Genomic DNA, 22,621 nt, shown 5'->3' with positions numbered 1-22,621 from the left:
TTCTAGTTACCTCCTTGTCCGTCTCCGATTGCTCCTTTTTCTCCTTGGTCCAATATCGATGTAGGAGACGCTTTCCCTTCTTGTATGTTGGAGCTTTAAACGGTTCCTCTAACGCAATCCATTGGTTCCAATTCATTTGGAACCACATCTCCATGCGATTCCTCCAATAGTCGAAGTCCTCGCGCTCGTATGGAGGTGGGATTCGGATGTCCCATCCGAGAGGTCTCTCTGACTCCATCTTCTTCCTCTAGCCACTCTCTTGGCGATTAGTCCAACAAGAGCTCACCAAGCTCTGATACCACTTGTTGGGACCTTGACGTCCGCTAGAGGGGGGTGAATAGCGTCTCACCCAAATCGTCGCTTCCTACTCTTGTTAGTGCACAGCGGAAACAAAAATACTAACAAACAAAAGGAAAGCTAACCCTAGAAAACAATAAATAAGAAGCAAACCCAATGACACGTTGTGTAACGTGGTTCGGAGATGAAGCTCCTACTCCACGATTGCCCGTAAGGTGGACGATCCCGATCCGTCAGTGGATGACTCCCTTGAAAACCTCCGGCTAGCTCAAGCTCCTTGTTGGTGGAGAAACCTCACCACAAACATTTGAATACAAGTACACCGATCACACGAGGGCTTGGGAGACTCTAATAGGCTTTAACCAAGTCTATTTCGTTAACCTCAACCAAGCTCCCAAGTCTTGGTTATATAGGCCATGGGTTAGAAAATCCCGCTTACCAGTCGACTGCCAAAACCATCAATCGACTACCCTCTGTGGAAATTCGACCGTTACATCCCAACGACTCGATACCAACCCTCTGTTCGCTCCCAGTCGACTGCACCAGACGACTGATGAAACCACCAGTCGATTGATGAAACCACCAGTCAACTGCTACAGTAACGCTACAGTAACGCTACAGTAAACCCTAATCCTAGGATTTTACCCCCGGGTACATTCACTCAGCATCCTCCTCATTCGACCAATCTAGACCTAGCCTTCTAGCCTCCTCCATCAGCCTTGCGTCCCTCGGATGTCTCCCCATCCTTCACGTCTTGCCTTTTGGAGCTTTCATCGGCCTTGTCATTATTGTCGGGTCTTCCTTTGCCAAGAGGTCGCACCTCCGGGACTTCATCCATTGCCAAGTCACACTTGGACTTACGTTGCCAAGACTACATGCTTGGACTTACACCGCGAAGACTCATCCTTGGACTTTCCTCCTTTGCCAAGATCACACTTGGACTTTCCTTGTTGTACCTATATCATACACACTCACAATGCATATCAAATACAATAATAAACCTAACTTAAACCTTTGCCTAAACATCAAAACTTAGGGTACCCAGATTGCTCCAACAACCTTGACCTACTTGGACTTGCTAATCACTTGGTAGACTACTCACCCTTGCAGTTATTAGGTAGACTACTCACCACTTACAATCACTCGGTAGACTACTCACTACTTACAGTCACTCAGTAGACTACTGAGCACTTGCTAGTCATCTTGTCAACCTTGATTTGACTAGACTTCTCACTTGACTAGGTCAACCTTGACTAAGCTTCATTAAATATATTGTCAAACAAACATCAAAATTCTGGAGGTTGATTACACCAACAGTTCAATCAAAAAGTCCTAATAGGTCAAGTGGACTGGATATTAGGCAGAGCAAAAATCCTAATGGATACTAGGTAATGGGAAAACTCTAGTTATGACTAGGCAAGAAAGTCCTAGTCTATGGAACTGGGCAAAGAAGTCCTAGTCAGTAGAACTAGGAAGGAAGACTTGGTAGATCAAGTACACCAGCTACAAGTCTAGATGGGTCTGAAGGATCGAAGGTCAAGCAGTTTGTGGGTCTGGAGGACCGGACATCCAGATGAAGCCATGGGGGGCAAAGGATCGGATGCTGAGTGAGAATTCCAAAAAAATATAGAGGATCATATGTTTGGCAAATTAGGTAACTTCTCCTAAGAGGTGTAGGTGAGGATGCGTTCTTTTGAATGGAATAGTAGGCATTGATCCGACCTAGGGTTTCATGCAAAATTAAAAAGTCAAGATCGAGTAGTCCCAAGACTATCAAATTACTTCTACTTTTATGTTATTATTATGTTTGTTGTGTTAATTCTATGATGTAGGAAGATGGCCAGAGTTAGGGCATTCTAGACGCCCAGAGGTCTGGGGGACCAGATGGATCTAGGTGCTCAGGAAGGCCCGAATCCATCTGGTAGCCAGGGAAGGCCTGAATCCATCCATGCGAGCAGTTGAGTTGGCATACTCTAGTTGGCTGGCACACATCAGCTTCCAGGTGCCCCGAAAGGGATAGAGTCGACATGGATAGAGCTTTAACTTGGTGCAATCACATCAGCTGTCCAGGTGACCTGGGGTGGTCCAGACACTTGGAAGTGGGTATTTCAGGGATGAAAGGGGATGGATAGGCCTCAATAGAGGTGCCTTGGACCGGTCTAGATGCTTGGAATGACCTATAAAAAGTACCTTCAACCAGGATCTTAGAACAACTTTTTTTAATCAAGCTTCCAAGTGCTCCAACTACTGCCTGACTCCCAAACTGACAATACTACGCCGATACGCTGAGACACTACTCCAACAAACATATAGAAGTCCACATCTTGATATTGTTAGTATATTTAGTGCATTTCTTTCATTCATCATATTCTTACTATGCTTTATAGGAACAGTAAACTTGTTACTAATTTTAATCTTTTGTAATTGACAGATTGATAATGGCCTTGGACTAGTAGTCATCAGGCTACGAGCCAAGTAAAATGAAATAGTGTTAGCTTTATTTTTATTTCCGCTGCTATCTCTCGAGTTTTTGAAAAAGTGTGAAAAAGTGGCATGCATTATTCACCCCCTCCTCTAGTTCTTTTTCAATCCTACAATTGGTATCAGAGTAGAGTCGCTCTGAATTAGTGAAACCACTATTTGAGCAAAAAATTTTCTTATACCTTTTCTTTTATTTTTCACCTTGAGTCATAATTGGTGCAATCATCTCTTCTGACAAATCTTTCAATTTATTTTTAATTACTCAAAATTAGTACAACACCACTCGATCTATTTTTATTTTTTTATTAAACCATTTCTTCTACACTACTAATCCAAGACCTAGTTTTGGTACATTTTTCCTCGTTTATTGTTTTGTGCAAGATTGTCAATTTGATTTGATGGTCCATCAAGAAGGCTATAGTACTGCTCGCTTGTCTCTCTTCTTTGGGTAAGCCTTCGGCTACTAGAAGGGTTGAAGGAAGTATCACTTGAAGACCCAAGTGGATATATAGATCATAATCTAAATCAAATTCACAATCCTCACTAAAGATGGAGAACCCCTCGCATGTGACAAATAGGATGCTCCAACGAAGAAGAAGATCAAGGCTGATGCTAAAAGCCACTCACACTCTACAATACAACCTGACCAAAGAGGAGCTAAACCAAGTCAGACTGTTCAAAGGAGTGAAATACCTAAGGGAAAAGTTGATCGAGCTACATGAAGGGACTTTAGTGTTGGAGCAATCTGGGTACCCTAGGTTTTGATGTTTGGGCAAAGGTTTAAGTTAGGCTTATTATTGTATTTGATATGCATTGTATGTGTATAGGATATAGGTACAACAAGGAGAGTCCAAGTGTGATCTTAGCAAAGGAGAAAAGTCCAAGAGTGAGTCTTGACGGTGTAAGTCTAAGCATGTAGTCTTGGCAACGTAAGTCCAAGTAAGTCTTAGCGGTGTAAGTCCAAGCATGTAGTCTTGGCAACGTAAGTCCAAGTGTGACTTGGCAATGGATGAAATCTCAGAGGCGCGGCCTCTTGGTAAAAAGCAAGACCCAACAATAATGACAAGACCGATGGAAGCTCCAAAAGACAAGGCGTGAAGGATGGGGAGGCATCCGAGGGATGCGAGGCTGATGGAGGAGGCTAGAAAGATAGGTCTAGGTTGGTCGAACGAGGACAAGCGCATGAGAGATTATACTCAGGGCAAAATCCTAGGTCTAGGGTTTTACTATAGCAGTTACTATAGCAATATTACAATAGTACTATAGCAATTACTGTAATAGTTGACTGGTAGCTAACAGAATACCTCTGTTTGCTCAACCCATGTGGATCAGTAGACTGGTGTTTTTATTAGTCGACTAGTATCGAGTCGTTGGCATATAATAATCAAATTTCACTTAGGACCAGTCAATTGGTGTTTTTACCAGTCAACTGGTGGCGAAAAAATAGCTTGGTATTTTTCTCCCGAGCTCTATTTAATAGAACTCGGGTGCTTGGGCATATTGACAAAATAGAGGTTGTTACCCTTATTAGAGTCTCCAAAGTGCTCTTGTGTGCCTAGCATGCTTATGCGAGTTTGTGATGAGGTTTCTCCACCCACAAGGAGCTATGCGAGCTAGCTAGAAGTTCTCCGGAGAATCATCCACCGACGGATCGAGATCTTCCACCTTATAGACAGCCATGAAGTAGGAGTTTTATCTCTGAACCACGTAAACGAGCGTGTCTTTGTGATTTGCTTGTCTTCATTCTTCTTGTTTTAGTTTAGCTTTTTATTTGTTAGTTTGTTTTGTATTCCGCTATGCACTAACATTATAGGAAGTGATCGATTTGGGTGAGATGATATTCACCCCCTTTAGCGGACGTCAAGGTCCCAACATTTAGACACTAAGGTATCGAAACATGATTTAATTTTGAATAAAATGTATAACATAAAAATTCAAGAACGAGAATCGGCAAGCTAACTCCACACTCAAATCGAAGAACTACTCAATAGCCTTATGCAATTGATCAGTAAGTTGAAAATCATGATATTATCAGGTATACCCTTAATGTTAGGACACATAGAGAGCTTGAGGGGGAGGGGTGAATAGCTCCATTCGCTTCTTCGATGATGATTTGCAGTTTAAATTCAAAGTGAAGACTCCATAATGCTAACACCTCTGATTTACTTAGTCTCCACCTCCTTTAGGTGACTAATATAAGAATCCACACCATGTACACACCTCCACTATAGACACACACATTCTTAAAAACTTTTTGGAGGCGGAGAATGTTGGATAGAAAGCGCTAGTAACTTTTTTTTTTGGGGGGGGGGGGGGGGGGGGGAATAGCGCTCGTAACTTTCACTTTCGTTTCGCAAAACTCAAAGTAAAATACAGCGGACAAACAAGCACACGAACTCCTTGGTTCGGAGCTTGGGGCGACTCCTACTCTAAGGTCTACGCTCGTTGAGCGTTTACTTTGGGCAATCGCCATAAGCACGGGAATATTATAGTTTGAAATACAATTAAAGCAGTAATAAAGTATATATAAACAATAGAAAATAATAAGTTTGAAGCTCCTGGTCGTTGGGGTCTTGCTATACCTTTTTTGGATAATCTTTTGAGCAGCACGGAGAAGACAAATTGTGATTTCATTGTTGTTCCTTGCTGTCGCTCGAAGATGCCTTATAAAACTGATGTACGTAGATTATACACACTTTTATACATATTTTGACGCACATCTACTTGTAATTCATGCGCATAATCTATGTTTATTGCACCCTATTTCATTATAATGTCATACTTCCATTATATTTTGTTTGAAGATCTACTCTTTGTTTGTTTTGATTGATAGAACATGATTTGGAGAAAAAACAAAGTTTAAATGAAGTCGAGAGCGTCTAGCGTGACACGGGCATGCAAAACTAAGTTTTCTTCATATTCTGGCCATGTGGCACCCACACGGTAGTGTCAAGGCCGTGTGGGGTGTTGGTTAGTCTTAGGAAAATCGTACCAGTTCCACTGTACAAAAATTTTGTACAAGTGTCGAACCTTTCCTTAAATAACTTATTGTGTTCTTTAGAAGTTAAATTAGGAATCACAGACGGAACTTAACATCAATGATTCCAAATTTAACTTATCTGTTCTTAATGGTTTAGATTTGAATCGCAAGCGGAACTTAACACTATTGATTCAAATCCACCTATGTTATAAATTCTATTAAATATTTATTTCCAAAATTGGCTTCCAAGACTGCATGGTGAGGCACATGACCTTCTTGGATATGGGAGCAACCACCACCGCCTAGGCAAAGCCTTTTAAGGAAAGTTAATATTTAATTTCCTTAAATAACTCTAGGTTAACCAAAAGGAACAATCGAATCACAAATTCGAAAAACAAAGAAAACACAAACTTGAAAAATAAATTCGAAAAACTAGATCTAATGCCTCTTGTGTTTGGAATTCATACAAAGAAATAACTAGCATGATGTGGAAAACAATTGCTAATTATACCTTCTCGTTGTATGCTAATGACCTCGAGATCTTCTACCGTATTCCTCGCCTCGCCTTGGACGACGTGTGGGCGACAATCCTCCAAGATAAACACCACCCAAAAGCTTTCTTCCTCTTCCTCTAAAATCCGGCCACCACCACCACCAAGTAGAAGAGAGCAAAGGGAAAGGGAGAAGAGAGAGGGCCGGTCACATCAAGAGAACCTCTAAGCAAGAGAATAAGAGTTGTATCTCATGAGGCCTCCTCACCCCTTCTTTTATATTACTTGCCCAAGGCAAATAAGGGAAGAATTTTTACAAAAATTAAAATCTTCCTCTAGTTTTTCCTTTTCCCTTTTATTTTTCCTTTTCTTTTCTCTTGATTGAATCAATCACCAATCATTAATTGGATGATGATTTTTAATTTCTTTTTGGCCGGCCACCTTGGTTGGGCACCAAGCAAGGGTGGCCGGCCCCCATAAGAGGAAGGAAATATAATTTTTTTTTTTATAAAATTTACAAGAAGAAAACCTCTTATAAAATTTTACAAACTCTCTTTCTTAAAGTGGATGTTAAAAAGGAAAGCTTTTAAAAATTAAAACAATGTTTTAAAATTTAAAACTTCTCTTTAAAAATTTCCGATTTTAACATGAATAGAAAATTTTAATTTTTTAAAACTTCTCTTCCTGTTTTCTAAAACAATGAGGATGGTTAAAAAAGGAAAGTTTTAAAACTTTTTAAAACTCTCTATTAAAACATGTGGCCTAATTCAAATAAGGAAAGTTTTAAAATTAAAATCTCTCTTTTAAAACTTATAGTTTTCTACAAAGAGAAGATTTTAAAAATTCAAAACAACCCTTCTTGTTTGAATTATTATGGTCGGCCCCTATTAGCTTAGTCACCAAGCAATAGGGCCGACCCCTATAGAAGAGGATGTGGCCGGCCATTGCTTGGTCACCAAGCAATGGATCGGCCTCCTTCTTGTACACCAAGAAGAGCATTACATTTGGATGGACTTGAGGCAATAATGAGGCTACGACAGGGACCTAGAGAAGAAATTGGTTTTGGCCTTCCGATGAGCTTGAGTATCCCGTGTTCGCCACGAACACACAACTCAAATTCATCGATAATAACTCATTCCACTAGAGAGTTATTATCGCACTACCACACCAATCCCAAATTACATTATGGGCTCCATCTTATTATGAGTTTGTTAGTCTCCCTGTGTTTAAGATAACGAATGCCCACTAATTAAGTAAGTTACTGACAACTCACTTAATTAATATCTAGCTCCAAGAGTAGTACCACTCAACTTCATTGTCATGTTGGACTAAGTCCACCTGCAGGGTTTAACATGGCAATCCTTATGATCTCCTCTTGAGGACATTCTCAACCTAGATAACTAGGACACAGATTCCTTCTATAATCAACAACACACACTATAAGTAATATCATTTCCCAACTTATCGGGCATATTGATTTATCAAGCTAAACCTCACCCTTTGATAAGTCAAAAAAATAAATATTAAATATATGTGCTTGTTATTATATTAGGATTAAGAGCACACACTTCCACAATAACTAAGGTCTAGTTCTTTTGTTAAGTCAATACAAAAAGAACTTACCTAAAATGGTCCTATTCAATACACTTAGAGTGTACCAGTGTAATTTATTAGTCAAGATAAACTAATACTTAATTACACTATAACTATTCTAATGTTTTGTTCCTTTCCATCTTAGTCGCGAGCAACTATTTATAATTTATAAAAAACTGACAACATGATCTTCTGAGTGTGACACCACACACCATATTGTCTACAATATAAATTAATTAAACAATTACATTTAACAAATAAATGTAGATATTGACCAATATGATTCTTTTATTTCAAAAATAAATGTTTATAAAAGCTAGGCTTTTAGTATACATTCTAACAATCTCCCACTTATACTAAAAGACTAAGCTGCAATATCTGTTGCCATACATCTGATTCTCATCCCTCCCACATGCCAATCAAAAGCTTTCGCCGGAAGGGTCTTAGTGAAAGGATCTGCCAGGTCATCTGCTGATGCAATCTTGACGACAACAACTTCTCCTCGCTTGACGATGTCTCGTATCAGGTGGTACTTGCGCTCTATATGTTTGCTTGCCTTATAGGCTCGTGGTTCCTTCGACTTTGCAACTGTACCGCTATTATCACAATAAATTGTGATGATTTTGGGCAAACCAGGAATCACATCTAAGTCCACTAGAAAGTTCCTGAGCCACACAGTTTCTTTGGTTGCCTCATAGGCTGCCACATACTCAGCTTCCATGGTTGAGTCTGAGACGCATTTCTGCTTAACACTCCTCCAAGCAATGGCTCCACCTCTTAGAGTAAACACATAGCCTAACGTAGACTTACTATTGTCCCTATTTGATTGGAAGTCTGAATCCATGTAACCCACAGGAAGTAAATCATCTGCTTGGTAGGATGGCATATAATCTCTAGTCCTTCTTAGGTACTTTAATATATGCTTTACAGCAGTCCAATATCCTTGTCCAGGGTTACTCTGATATCTGCTAACCATGCCCACAGCAAAACAGATATCAGGTCTCATACACAGCATTGCATACATAAGGCTTCCTACAGCTGAAGCATAAGGAACTGCCTTCATGTCCTCTATCTCCTTTGATGTCTTCGGAGACATCTCTTTAGATAAGGCTACTCCATGCCTGATAGGTAAGAAACCTTTCTTGGAGTTTTGCATGATAAAATGAGCAAGGATTGTATATATATATAAAGCTTGGGATAGGCACAACATTCTTTTCTTGCGATCCCTTATAACTTTGATCCCAAGAATGTGTGCACATTCTTCTAAGTCCTTCATATCAAATTGTTTGGACAACCATACCCTTACGTCCGATAATACCTTGACATTGTTGCCAATTAACAAAATATCATCTACGTATAGTACAAGAAATACCACCACATTTTCGTTACACTTCTTGTATACACAAGACTCATCCGGACACTGAATAAATCCGTATGACTGGATTACTTCACTAAACCGGATGTTTAGTCCATAAATGGATCGATTGAGCTTGCACACTAGATGCTCTTTGGCTTTTTCAATGAATCCATCTGGTTTCTTCATATGGATGTTTTCTTCAAGACTTCCGTTAAGGAAAGTTGTCTTGACATCCATTTGCCAAATCTCATAATCCATATGAGCAGCAATGGATAAGAGTATCCAGATCGACTTTAGCATAGCTATCGGCGAAAAAGTCTCCTCATAATCGATTCCCTCTTTTTGAGTATACCCTTTCGCAACAAGTCTTGCTTTGAAAGTTTCTACCTTCTCGTCTGTCCCTCTTTTCCTTTTATAGATCCATTTGCATCCAACGGCTTTTACACCATCAAGTGGTTCTACAAGCTCCCAGACCTTATTAGAATACATAGACTCTATTTCAGAATTCATTGCCTTTTGTCAAGATGTTGCATCTATATCTTGGAGTGCTTCGTCATATGTTTGGGGATCAGGTTCATGTTTACCCGGGATCAAGTCCGAAGATTCTCCCAAAAATATGAATCTCTCAGGTTGCCTTACAACCCTCCCACTATGACGAGGCACTATCTCTAGTTGTGTATCATGTGTGACACGTGTTGCAATTTCTAGTGGTACTACATCTTATACTGTTGGTACTAAAGTAGACGTGTCCTCTCTTATTTCTTCTAGAACTATTTCACTCATGGGCTTATGGTTCATTACATAATCTTCTTCTAAAAATTGAGCATTGGTGCTAACAATGATCTTCTAATTTTTAGGATTATAAAACAAATCACCTTTCGTCCCCTTAGGATATCCCACAAACAGAAAAACTTCTGTACGTGATTCCAACTTGTCAGTATCTCCCTTCAGCACATGTGCTGGACTACTCCATATCCGGATATGATTCAGACTAGGCTTACGCCCATTCCATAATTCCATGGGAGTAGAAGGAACTGTTTTAGAAGGTACCATATTCAGAATGTACACTGCTGCTTCTAAAGCATATCCCCAAAACGAATTTGGTAATTCTAAATAACTCATCATCGATCTAACCATTTTTATAAGAGTCTTATTCCTCCGTTCTGCCACACCATTCTGTTGGAGTGTACCAGGTGCAGACAATTGGAATTGAAACCCGACTTCTGATAAGTAATTCCTAAACTCTCCAAAGAGGTATTCGCCACCACGATCAGACCGTAGTGTCTTGATACTTTTACCAAGACGTTTCTCCACATCAGCCCTATATTCTTTAAACTTGTCAAAGCATTCAGACTTGCGGTGCATCAGGTAAATATATCCGTATCTTGAATAATCATCTATAAAGGAGACGAAGTATTCATAACCACCTCTTGCCTGGATAGATATAGGACCACACAAATCAGAATGAACCAGTTCTAACGCATCATTGGCTCTATACCCCTTGGCCTTAAAAGGTCTCTTGGTCATTTTACCTTCCAAGCAGGATTCACATGTTGGAAAGTTTTCCAACTCTAATGAACCCAAGAGTCCATCGGCTACAAGCCTTTGAATCCTACTTAAGTTAATATGACCAAGCCTTAGATGCCAAAGAAACTTTTGGTTCATTTCCGAAGGTTCATTTCTCTTATTAGAGTTAGAAGATGTGTTATTAATTTCCATATTTTGCTTTTTGGGAGAAATTGGATTTAAAGTATATAAATTACCAACCAATGCACCAGAATAGATAATCACCTTATTTCTCTTTATAACCACATTGTTACTAAAGGAAACTGAATATCCATCCAAATACAGTTTAGAAATTGAAATTAAATTCTTTCTAAAACTGGGTACATAAAGACAATTTCTTAAAATCAAATTTCTATTCCTATCAAAAGATAAGTAGACGTCTCTCACTGCAACAGCCGCCACCTTAGTAGCATTACCCATGTAGACGGTTATCTCTCCTTCAAATAGTCGTCGGGTTCCTGGAACCCCTGCAAAGAATTACAGACATGATTAGTGGCTCCCGTATCTACACACCAGGTGCTAGTAGATAACATCGCTAAACATGTTTCAACTACTAGAGCATGAGATATACCTTTATTGTTCTGATTCCTACGAGGATGGTCTGCCTTCCAATGTCCTGACTACTTGCAGATGAAGCACTTGCCCTTCGACTTCTTCATTTCAGCTTTTTGTCCTGCACCCTGAGGTTTATTCACTTTCTTTGCTGAAAAGACCTATTTCTTCTTCTTCTTGTCTTTCGACTTAGAAGTAGAACCATTTTCAGCATAGTGAATCTGAGAACTGTGATGAAAAATTCCTTCTGCTGCCTGTAGTTCTGTCAGAAGTTCCGCCAATGTATACTCTCTTTTGTTCATGTTATAGTTCGGGTGAAATTGTTCAAAACTTCTGGGTAGCGTTTGGAGAATTATATCGACCTGGGTTTCCCCATCGATTTCTCCTCCAAGGACTTGTATTTCATTCAGATAATCCATCATTTTGAGGATATGATCCCTTACGGGTGTCCCCTCAGACATGGTGGCTGTCATTAGCTTTCTCATTGCCTCTTGCCTAACAGTCTGACTCTGGTGCCCAAAGAATTCTTTGAGATTGTTCATTATATAATAAGCTGTTGGTAAATCTTGATGCTGATGTTGCAATACATTTGACATTGAAACCAAAATGTAACACCACGCCATCTCATCTGCTTTTACCCATTTCCTATGATACTCAATCTCCTCTGGGGTAGAGTCACCGTTAGGTGCATCAGGGTAAGCCTCAGTTAGTATAAACTATAGCTCTCGGCAGTAAGAACAATGTCCAGGTTCCTTTTCCAATCTATATAGTTGGGACCAGTAAGTTTGTTCTCTTTTAGTATAATGGCTAGTGGGTTGAAAGTCATCCTAAGAATCACAAAATAAACTTTGGTCAAGACTCTAAATTTAGAATAATATTGATTCCTCAAACAATACTATTTTAAATTAACCAACACCTCAAATCACCGTGAATATTGCATGCCACGTTAGTGTGGACGTATACAAATTCAACATTTGTAAGAGAAGAGTGTAACCCATTAATTTTATTATCTTGGCATCCTAACTTTATGACAAATAAAATTAATAGTTGGTTTTTCTTTGGCCACACAAGACAATAGCAGTGACTCCGTTGGGGAGGATACTATTGAATACGTCTAAGTGTATACCATTACTTGATACTTAGTCCATTAAATAGGATTATGCCCCTTCAGTTGGAGAAGATCACACGCTCCTAAAGAATTTCCTATAACCATCCATAAAGGAAGTTTGATCCAGTGATCTGCAACAAACCCATCTGTTGTGGAGGGAGGCACTCAGAGCCAACACGCAAGCTCGTTGCATCACTTACAAACTAGAAATGGAGACCATGGGATTTATTTAAAATCCCTCTCCCACTTAGTTATTTAAAATGAGGATTTTAACCTATGCTAGCATACATCACATGCATATAAACATCACAGTAAATAAAAGCAATAAATTTGGAAATTAATTTTCCAACTATTATGGCCTTTTCCATCACTGTCTTCAGTATGCTCCAACCCTAGCTGCTGCCATCTTTAGCCACCGCCATCGGGTCAGGTTGTCACATCTATCTTGTTTCTTATTCCGCTGCGCCTCTGGTCCTCCAATAGCACCATGTCTCACAAAGATACAATCCGTGACAAATATAGAATTTTACATATATCGATCCTATATTCCATAAAGGAATGTACATATATTCTAGATCGAACAAAAAATAAAATTCTGAAAATAATACAGCTCTTGTTGTATTTAATACATACAATCATGCACACAAAATAATGCCCTTGACATGTCCAAGGGTCCAATCACACACAATATCTAAATGTCATAATAGTTAGAGCTTGCAACCACAGAGTTAGCACATCCTACTATTATCCTGCCTAAATTATGTATGACATGTGCAAAATTAATTTGAAAACCAAAACACACAGAGGTAAACCCTAGTTTTGATACCAATTGTTAGTTAGTCCTAGGAAAATCATACCGGTTCCACTGTACAAAAATTTTGTACAAGTGTCGAACCTTTCCTTAAATAACTTATTGTGTTCTTTAGAAGTTAAATTAGGAATCACAGACGGAACTTAACATCAATGATTCCAAATTTAACTTATCGGTTCTTAATGGTTTAGATTTGAATAACAAGCGGAACTTAACACTATTGATTCAAATCCACCTATGTTATTAATTCCATTAAATATTAATTTCCAAAATTGGCTTCCAGGGTTGCATGGCGAGGCACATGACCTTCTTGGATATGGGAGCAACCACCACCGCTTAGGCAAAGCCTTTTAAGGAAAGTTAATATTTAATTTCCTTAAATAACTCTAGGTTAACCAAAAGGAACAATCGAATCACAAATTCGAAAAACAAAGAAAACACAAACTCAAAAAATAAATTTGAAAAACTAGATCTAATGCCTCTTGTGTTTGGAATTCATACAAAGAAATAACTAGCATGATGCGGAAAACAATTGCTAATTATACCTTCTCTTTGTATGCTAATGACCTCGAGATCTTCTACCGTATTCCTCGCCTCGCCTTGGACGTCGTGTGGGCGACAATCCTTCAAGATGAACACCACCCAAAAGCTTTCTTCCTCTTCCTCTAAAATCCGGCCACCACCACCACCAAGTAGAAGAGAGCAAAGGGAAAGGGAGAAGAGAGAGGGTCGGCCACACCAAAAGAACCTCCAAGCAAGAGAATAAGAGTTGTGATTTATGAGGCCTCCTCACCCCTTCTTTTATATTACTTGCCCAAGGCAAATAAGGGAAGAATTTTTACAAAATTAAAATCTTCCTCTAGTTTTTCCTTTTCCCTTTTATTTTTTCCTTTTCTTTTCTCTTGATTGAATCAATCACCAATCATTAATTGGATGATGATTTTTAATTTCTTTTTGGCAGGCCACCTTGCTTGGGCACCAAGCAAGGGTGGTCGGCCCCCATAAGAGGAAGGAAATATAATTTTTTTTTTATAAAATTTTACAAGAAGAAAACCTCTTTTAAAATTTTACAAGCTCTCTTTCCTAAAGTGGATGTTAAAAAGGAAAGTTTTTAAAAATTAAAATCATATTTTAAAATTTAAAACTTCTCTTTAAAAATTTCCTTTTTTAACATGAATAGAAAATTTTAATTTTTTAAAACCTCTCTTCCTTTTTTCTAAAACAATGAGGATGGTTAAAAAAGGAAAGTTTTAAAACTTTTTAAAACTCTCTATTAAAACATGTGACCTAATTCAAATAAGGAAAGTTTTAAAATTAAAATATCTCTTTTAAAACTTAAAGTTTTCTACAAAGAGAAGATTTTAAAAATTCAAAACAACCCTCATTGTTTGAATTATTATGGTCGGCCCCTACTAGCTTGGTCACCAAGCAATAGGGCTGGCCCCTATAAAAGAGGATGTGGTCGGTCATTGCTTGGTCACCAAGCAATGGACTGACCCCCTTCTTGTACACCAAGAATAGCCTTACATTTGGATGACTTGAGGATATAATGAGGCTACGATAGGGACTTAGAGGAGAAATTAATTTTGACATTCCGATGAGTTTGAGTATCCCGTGTTCGCCCCGAACACACAACTCAAGTTCATCGATAATAACTCATTCCACTAGAGAGTTATTATCGCACTACCACACCAATCCCAAATTACATTATGGGCTCCTTCTTATTATGAGTGTGTTAGTCTCCCTGTGTTTAAGATAACGAATGTCCACTAATTAAGTAAGTTACTGACAACTCACTTAATTAATATCTAGCTCCAAGAGTAGTACCACTCAACTTCATTGTCATGTTGGACTAAGTCCACCTGCAGGGTTTAACATGGCAATCCTTATGAGCTCCTCTTGAGGACATTCTCAACCTAGATAACTAGGACACAGATTCCTTCTACAATCAACAATATACACTATAAGTAATATCATTTCCCAACTTATCGGGCATATTGATTTATCGAGCTAAACCTCACCCTTTGATAAGTCAAAGAAATAAATATTAAATATATGTGCTTGTTATTATATTAAGATTAAGAGTACACACTTCCACAATAACTAAGGTCTAGTTCTTTTATTAAGTCAGTACAAAAAGAACTTACCTAAAATGGTCCTACTCAATACACTTAGAGTGTACCAGTGTAATTTATTAGTCAAGATAAACTAATACTTAATTACACTGTAACTATTCTAATGGTTTGTTCCTTTCCATCTTAGTCACGAACAACTATTTATAATTTATAAAGATCCGACAACATGATCTTCTGAGTGTGACACCACACACCATGTTGTCTACAATATAAATTAATTGAGCAATTACATTTAACAAATAAATGTAGATATTGATCAATATGATTCTTTTATTTCAAAAATAAATGTTTACAAAAGCTAAGCTTTTAGTATACACTCTAACAATGTAAAACTTTGTGTGAACCTCACACGGCCGTGCGAAGGTCGTGTGGAACTTTCATCATTGCAGATTAAAAGTAAAATGATCATAAATTTGTGTTCGTTTGGAGTTATGAGCTATTCCAGATATCAAAATGTAGATAACTTCAATATCTACAACTATTATGAAGACTTCATCCAGAGAAAACCACGTCTTGAAGGTCTAAAATGCGTTTCTATGTGACACGGCCTTAGCACAGGGCCGTGTGGAATCCCTACACTGCACACCATGAGTAAAACAAGAATAACTTTGTGATCCATTGGAGTTTTAGGCTGTTCTTTGAACCAATTTGTAGATAACTTCAGGATCTACAACTTTAAAGAATACTTCAACTAGAGAAAATCCCATCTTGATGGAGTAAAAGATGTTGCAATAAGACATAGCTATGCAGGGCCAATCAAGGGGGTGTGTGAGCCACATGTCCATGTCATGCAAGGGGGTGTGAGCTCCACACGGCCATGTGAGCCACACGGCCATGTAAGGTTTCTAGAGGAGAAGAATGACATGGTTGTGTGAGCCACACGGCCGTGTAAGGTTTCCAGAGGAGAAGAATGATATGGCCGTGTGGATCTACACGGCCGTGCAAGGAGTGCAGTGGCAGAGCCAGACATGATCGTGTCTCACACACGACCGTGTGAGATAGGCAGAGAGGGGAGTGAGCCAGGCCGTGTCCCACACACGGCCAGGTCTTGGGGCCATGTGGCGCCCGATTTTCCCCCTCTATATAAAGGTTTCTTCTTCATTTCAAAGGGGATCTTCTCCCCTTTGGGAGAAAGGAAGATTTGAGCGATTCCTTCATTCTTGGGTGGATTTCTGGGCAATCTAAGGGAAGATCTTCACCGATTTGACTTTGGGAGCGTGGATTAGATCCGAAGACCATCTTCATCATAGATAAGCTTTCTTTCTTTCCTTTTCTTGGATTGGGATTGAGAATGCTTGTAATCTTTATGTTTTCGGATTTCTTTCTTCGATTTATGGAGTAGATATCTGGTTCTAGGATGGAGGGAGTATTTGTAAGGAAATCTTGATGTAAAACTCTTGTGGATATGCCAATTTCCTATTTCTATGATTTTGCCCTATTTTGTATTTATTCTTTGTTGTGTGGATTGTTGTGATTATGGCTTAATTACCATGCTTGATTGAATGTTTGAATATCTTATGGATCTTGTATGGATTGCTCCTCATTCAATTTTTCGAGGGATCTTCGTGACAGGAACATGCCCGTGTAAGGACGCTTGAGGGGTAATCTTGAAAGAGAAATTAGGTATTTCAAGAAGGTAGGATAGATAGGTTGAATTAATCTTTATATCTTGATGGGTTGATGAGTGATGGATTCCTATGTTGATTTTCTGAGGGACGCACGTGACTGACAAGCCCATGTAAGGACAACATAGATTCATTCCTAATTGATCAATTTAGGTATGGATTTCAGTCCTAGGTCGGTTCTCTATTACAAGAGAGAACCGACAACCTTCTACAAATGATGGACAATTGAGAAAAAGGATTTGGTAGATCATTTACATTGAAGAACCTTACAAAGAAACCAAAACTCCTAGAATATCCCTTATCATTGCCTTTATTCTTGTTGCCTATTCTTTCATTCTTTTGTTTACTTTTCATAGTTACACTTAGACTTTGTTAATCCATTGTTTTGTTGTCTAGCTAATTCGCTTTGAGACATTCTTAGTGCTTATTCCAGTCCCTATGGATACGATAATCTTTTATATTACTTGTGATATTTCCGTACACTTGCGGAGGTTAACAAGTTTTTGGCACCGTTGCCGGGGACTGCGCTATAAAATTAGGGATTTTCAATTGAGTTAGACTAGACATAACTTCTATTTTCATTAGCATAATTGAAACTAATCTTTAGAATTCTATTTTCATCATTTACATATCTTTCTAATTCTTGACAATTTTTTTTGTTGCAATTCTAATTCTATTTCTAACTTTGCATTCTTGATTTCTAGCACTCTAATCTAACTTTTCTCTGTTTTCTCTTTTGATCCATTTTCTTTCTTCTTTTCTTTTGTAAACATATCTTGCAATCTTTAGTATATAAATTATTTTAGACATTTTTCTTGTTCCTTTTGTCTTTTCTTTTTTGTTTTCATTATGCACTTTCTTTCTTGCAATTTAATTTCTGCATTTTCTTTCTTGCTTTTCATATTGCATTTTATTTCTTGTCTTTGATTATTCATTTTATAATTTTTTTTCTTGAATATCCATGAGCACTAACATGTCAAGCAGGCCCATGAGAAATTTTTCTACACCCTTTTCTGCAAGATTTTTATCTTCCATTGTGCAACCTCAAATTGAAGCAGAAAGTTTCCAACTAGACCCAGAGTTAATTTTCATGATACAAGGTCACAAATTTGGAGAAGTATCAGAAAGTCCTTATCTGCATCTTGAAACATTTTTAGAGATTTGTGATATGGTGAAATGTGAAGGAGTGTCAATAGATGCAGTTCGATTGATGGCATTTCCTTTCAGTATCAAGGATAAAGCAAGGACTTGGTTATATTCTCTCCAACCTCAAAGTATCACAAGTTGGGAACAATTGGAGAAGCAATTTCTGAATCATTTTTTCCCTCCAAGCAGAACAGTGTATATAAGGAATTGCATAACAAATTCTGCTCAGGTATATGGAGAATCGTTGTTTGAAGCATGAGATAGATTCAAGAGTCTTCAAAGACAATGCCCTCATCATGATTTTGAAAAATAGTTGATTTTGCACATATTCTATGGGGGAATTTCTTTCTCAGACAAGAGTTTATTGGATTCATCAGCTGGAGGTTCTTTTATGGGCAAAAGTGTAGATGAAGCATATATGTTAATTGATCAAGTGACATTGAACCTCCAAGAATGGTCGAATATAAGTTGGATGAAATCTCCCACAAACATTCAAGGAGTGCAAGCCATAAATGTTATAGAGCCTGTCAAACAAATTCTAACTCAACCATCTATCAGTTTTGAAAATCATAAGTCACAGAATGGGGAGTTCAAACATTTAGGAGCAAAGATTGAAAGTATTATTTCAAATTGGTTTAAAGAAGATCCCCCTCCTTTGCAGACAAGATCTAGTGAAAAGTGTGATGATGTTGGTTTGAGAATTGAAAAAAAATCATGAAGAACGTCTGAAGAAGGACATGTTTAGAATTGAGGAGAAGAACAATAGAAGACCACATGAACTTAGTTCCATTATTCCAGGAGGTTCACAAATGCCACAAGTACCTTTCCCTCAACGATTGATCATACCAACACTAGATAAGCAAGTTGAATCTCCTCCACAAGCTAAGGGTTCCTTTTCCACAAAGGTTAGTGGGGGTCAATGAGAACAATGACTTTAAAAAATTCTGTGACACTGTTAAGGTTGAGTGCATATTTTTGAAGGTATATAAAGATGAAGACTCTTCAGATGAGGATTTTATTGATAATGCAGTGGTAAATAAGTTTTCAGATCTATCTCCAAATTTTATAGGGTGTTCTAGTGACATTAAATTTTCAGATGATGAATGTGATGTGGTAAATCAATTTAAAACTGCAAGTGAAGTTATTGATCCTCCTATAGTTGATTCTCCTATTGAGGATATTGATGTGGGTTTGTTTTTTGATGTTTGTGTTGATAATGTTGATATGGAACAATGTGTAGGGAGTTGTGTTGTGGAAGCAACATCTCAAGAATCACCTCCTTTGTCCACACAATCCTTAGATGTTGTAAGAGTTGCAAGGATTGAGCATGTTGTGGACCAATGTGTAGGGACTCATGTAGATATGGTTGAGTCTCAAGAATCACCATATTTGATATCGCCAACACCTGAGCCAGAGCTAGAACCATCATTTGATTCAGAGGAAATCACATCCACATGTTTAGAAATATCAGGTATTTCTCAGCAAAGCAAGGTTAGTATTTTTTTGATCCTTTGAAAAATTTTATTGAGGTACCTATTATTGACTTTGTTGGATGTGATTCAGTTTTTATTTCTTATTCTTCTTATCTTAAAATGGTTATGGATCTATCTTATATAATATGTTTGTGGGAGATTTGTATTTTCTTTGCATGTGCAGATTTCACTTGGGCTAATAATTGGAAGCTCAATCTGAACCGTCTTCGACCACCCGAAAGAACTTTAAAGAAGACGAAGATGGAGAGAGCGATACCTCACTTTTTAACTCCTATATTGAAAGCTCCCTCCATAATAAGAGCCCTTGGTAGGAGGGTGTTAAAATATCTTACTCCTCCAAGAGCAACATTTAGATGAATCTAATGAGGTGGCCGAGCTAATGACTTTAAACAAGCGCTTCTTGGGAGGCAACCCAAGTTCATTTTCCTTATTTTCTTTTATGTCTTTAGTTCTCTCTTTATAATAAACATGTATCCTCTACTTAATTTTTCTTGTCTATCTTATTGTTGTAGAATTCAAAGTTGTGGAGGAATGTGAGTATTGGATGGAGGAGTATCTTTAAAAACATGAATGTCAACCATATGGAGCTCATCACTTGGTGACTTCTCTTACTTAAAATCTCCTCCACATTGTTTTTAGTTTTCATTGGGACAATGAAAAGTTTAAGTCTGGGGGGATGCACTAGATGCATTTGATTTGCTTTGTTTGTTTTTGTTTTTGTTTTTTCTTATGTCTTGCATTTTGTTTTGATTTCTTGTGGCATTCATCTTGAGAACATCAAACTTCACTTATATGCTTTCTTGTCTTTAAGTGAAAATGTTAGCATGTTCATTATCTAGAATCATGATGTTTTAAATGATGCTAGTAGTATGCTTAATGTACCTCTTTTCTCTATATTGGGTAGCATGTGTTGGGATTTTCGAGCTACAAAAACCGCTTTTGCGTTGCGAAAACCTCGAAATCCCATGCCACCGGATCCGTGCGAATATTAAAATTTTACATGTACAAGTTTTCTAATCCTAGATCTACTTTAGATCTACATGTTTAGAAGTTTATACCTTTGATGTGAAGTCCTTCGCTTATCCCGCTCATCCAAGGTTCGCCGGATCTCAAGGGTGTCAAATGAACACCCCTCTATGTGTATCAACACGAACAAAAGGTGGAGAAGAAACCTTAGAGTGTGCTAGCACCCTTGAAGGTTTCGGCCAAGGTGGAGGAGAGGGAGAGAAGAAGAAACAAGGAGGAAGAAGATGAAGCCTTGAATAGCACACAAGAGCAATCAACACCACTAAAGTGGCTGACCACTTCAAGAGGGATTTTTAAACTCCATGGAATGCCAAGAGTCACAACTCTTGATCTCCCTCATGAGGTGGCACACACATGTACTTTCCTTGATGATGTGGAACATCATCATTGGCCCACTTAATGTCAACTCACAAATGAGGTGGCAATGGTCAAGTCAAACTTGACCTTTCATCTTCCCTCTCAAGTCAAGTCAAACTTGACCACTTCTCTCCCATGGTTGATCAAATCTAACCATTTGATTCAAATCAATTTAATATAATGAATCTCTATTCATTGATTAAATTGATTCAATGAAACATAATTTAAATTAGATCCATTGAACACATGAATCAAATCGAGTCCAACTCAATTAGTTTAATTTGGATTACTCTTAATCTAATTTGGTTCATCATATGAACCTAATCCTCTAGGTACATCAAATGAACCTAATATTCATCTAATTACCCTTTGTGTGTGACCCTATAGGTTCTTGTAACGTTGGCAATGCTCCTAAACCCATTTAAAAGCATAAATAATGAGCGGTATCTAGCAACACATCATTACTACCCAAGTTACAAGAATGTTGAGATCCAACATCACCTTGTGACTACTAATTGTGACTCTTCACAATATATGACAAGTGTCCTTCTATCCTTGACACCTAGATTGATCAATGTGAGGCATAAACCGTGTCATCCTCTAATCAATCTAAATCTTGAACTCCAAGTAGACTCACTCTAATCAAATTAGCTCAATATCTCATATTGACTCACTAATTGGGCATGGTCATGCACTTAGTGGTCTCACTCTATCAAGAATAACGATGTCACTCACGTTATATAGGAGGGATAGATCTCATCTACATCACTCACATCCCTCCGCATAATTTGTTACATACCCAGTAATCACCTTTATAGTCCACCAGTTACGGGTGACGTTTGACGAAGCTAAAGTATGTAACTCCTTATATAGGGAACCATGGTGACTTCATGTCCAAGGACTAATAGTCATACTAATAGCCACATGAGAAAGTATATGACACTCATATAACGATCCATGATACTTTCTCATAGCGGGTCATTCAGTATACATTCTCCAATGCATACTCATGTGTCAACTTGATATCTCTATATCCATGACTTGTGAGATCAAGTCATCGAGTTGACCTACATGCTAGTTTCGTCGAATTAACATTGTCCCTAAATGTTAATACTTGACTAGGAATGATTAAGAGTAGTGTTCTCTATATCATCTCACTATCGATTCAACCAATCGATTGATATAGATAAGAAACTTCTACTCAAGGACATTATTATACTTAGTTATTTGGCACCAATACAAGTAGGTATAATAACCAAAAAGAAATGCCTTTATATACATAGGAATATGATACAACGAGTCCATACAAGAATCATCATATGATTGGCTCTAGGGCTCTAACTAACAATCTCCCACTAGCACTAGTGCCAATCAGTGTAGGCTCTAAGGCCCACTGACTTAGTGTGACCATCATGCTTTCTTTGTGCCAAAGTCTTGGTCAAGGGATCTGCGATGTTAGCCTCTGTGGGTACTCTGCAAATCTTCACATCTCCTCTATCGATGATCTCTCGAATGAGATGGAAGTGCCGTAGTATGTGTTTGGTCTGCTGGTGTGAGCGAGGTTCCTTAGCCTACGCAATTGCTCCATTGTAGTCACAATAGA

The 22,621-nt window shown here is 38.2% G+C and overlaps 1 non-coding gene across 1 annotated transcript; it reads right to left on the bottom strand.

Annotated features, from left to right (window-relative positions):
• Nucleotides 1-18,339: 18,339 nt before the first annotated feature.
• LOC121973931 lies at nt 18,340-18,445 on the bottom strand. The gene has a single exon (XR_006109835.1). It is a non-coding gene; the product is annotated as a small nucleolar RNA R71 (small nucleolar RNA).
• Nucleotides 18,446-22,621: the final 4,176 nt, after the last annotated feature.

The sequence above is a fragment of the Zingiber officinale genome, chromosome 4A, assembly GCF_018446385.1.
Source record: "Zingiber officinale cultivar Zhangliang chromosome 4A, Zo_v1.1, whole genome shotgun sequence".
NCBI lineage: Eukaryota > Viridiplantae > Streptophyta > Magnoliopsida > Zingiberales > Zingiberaceae > Zingiber > Zingiber officinale.
Note: the sequence above shows the minus strand (reverse complement) of the source record. Positions and strands in the feature narration are given on the sequence as shown.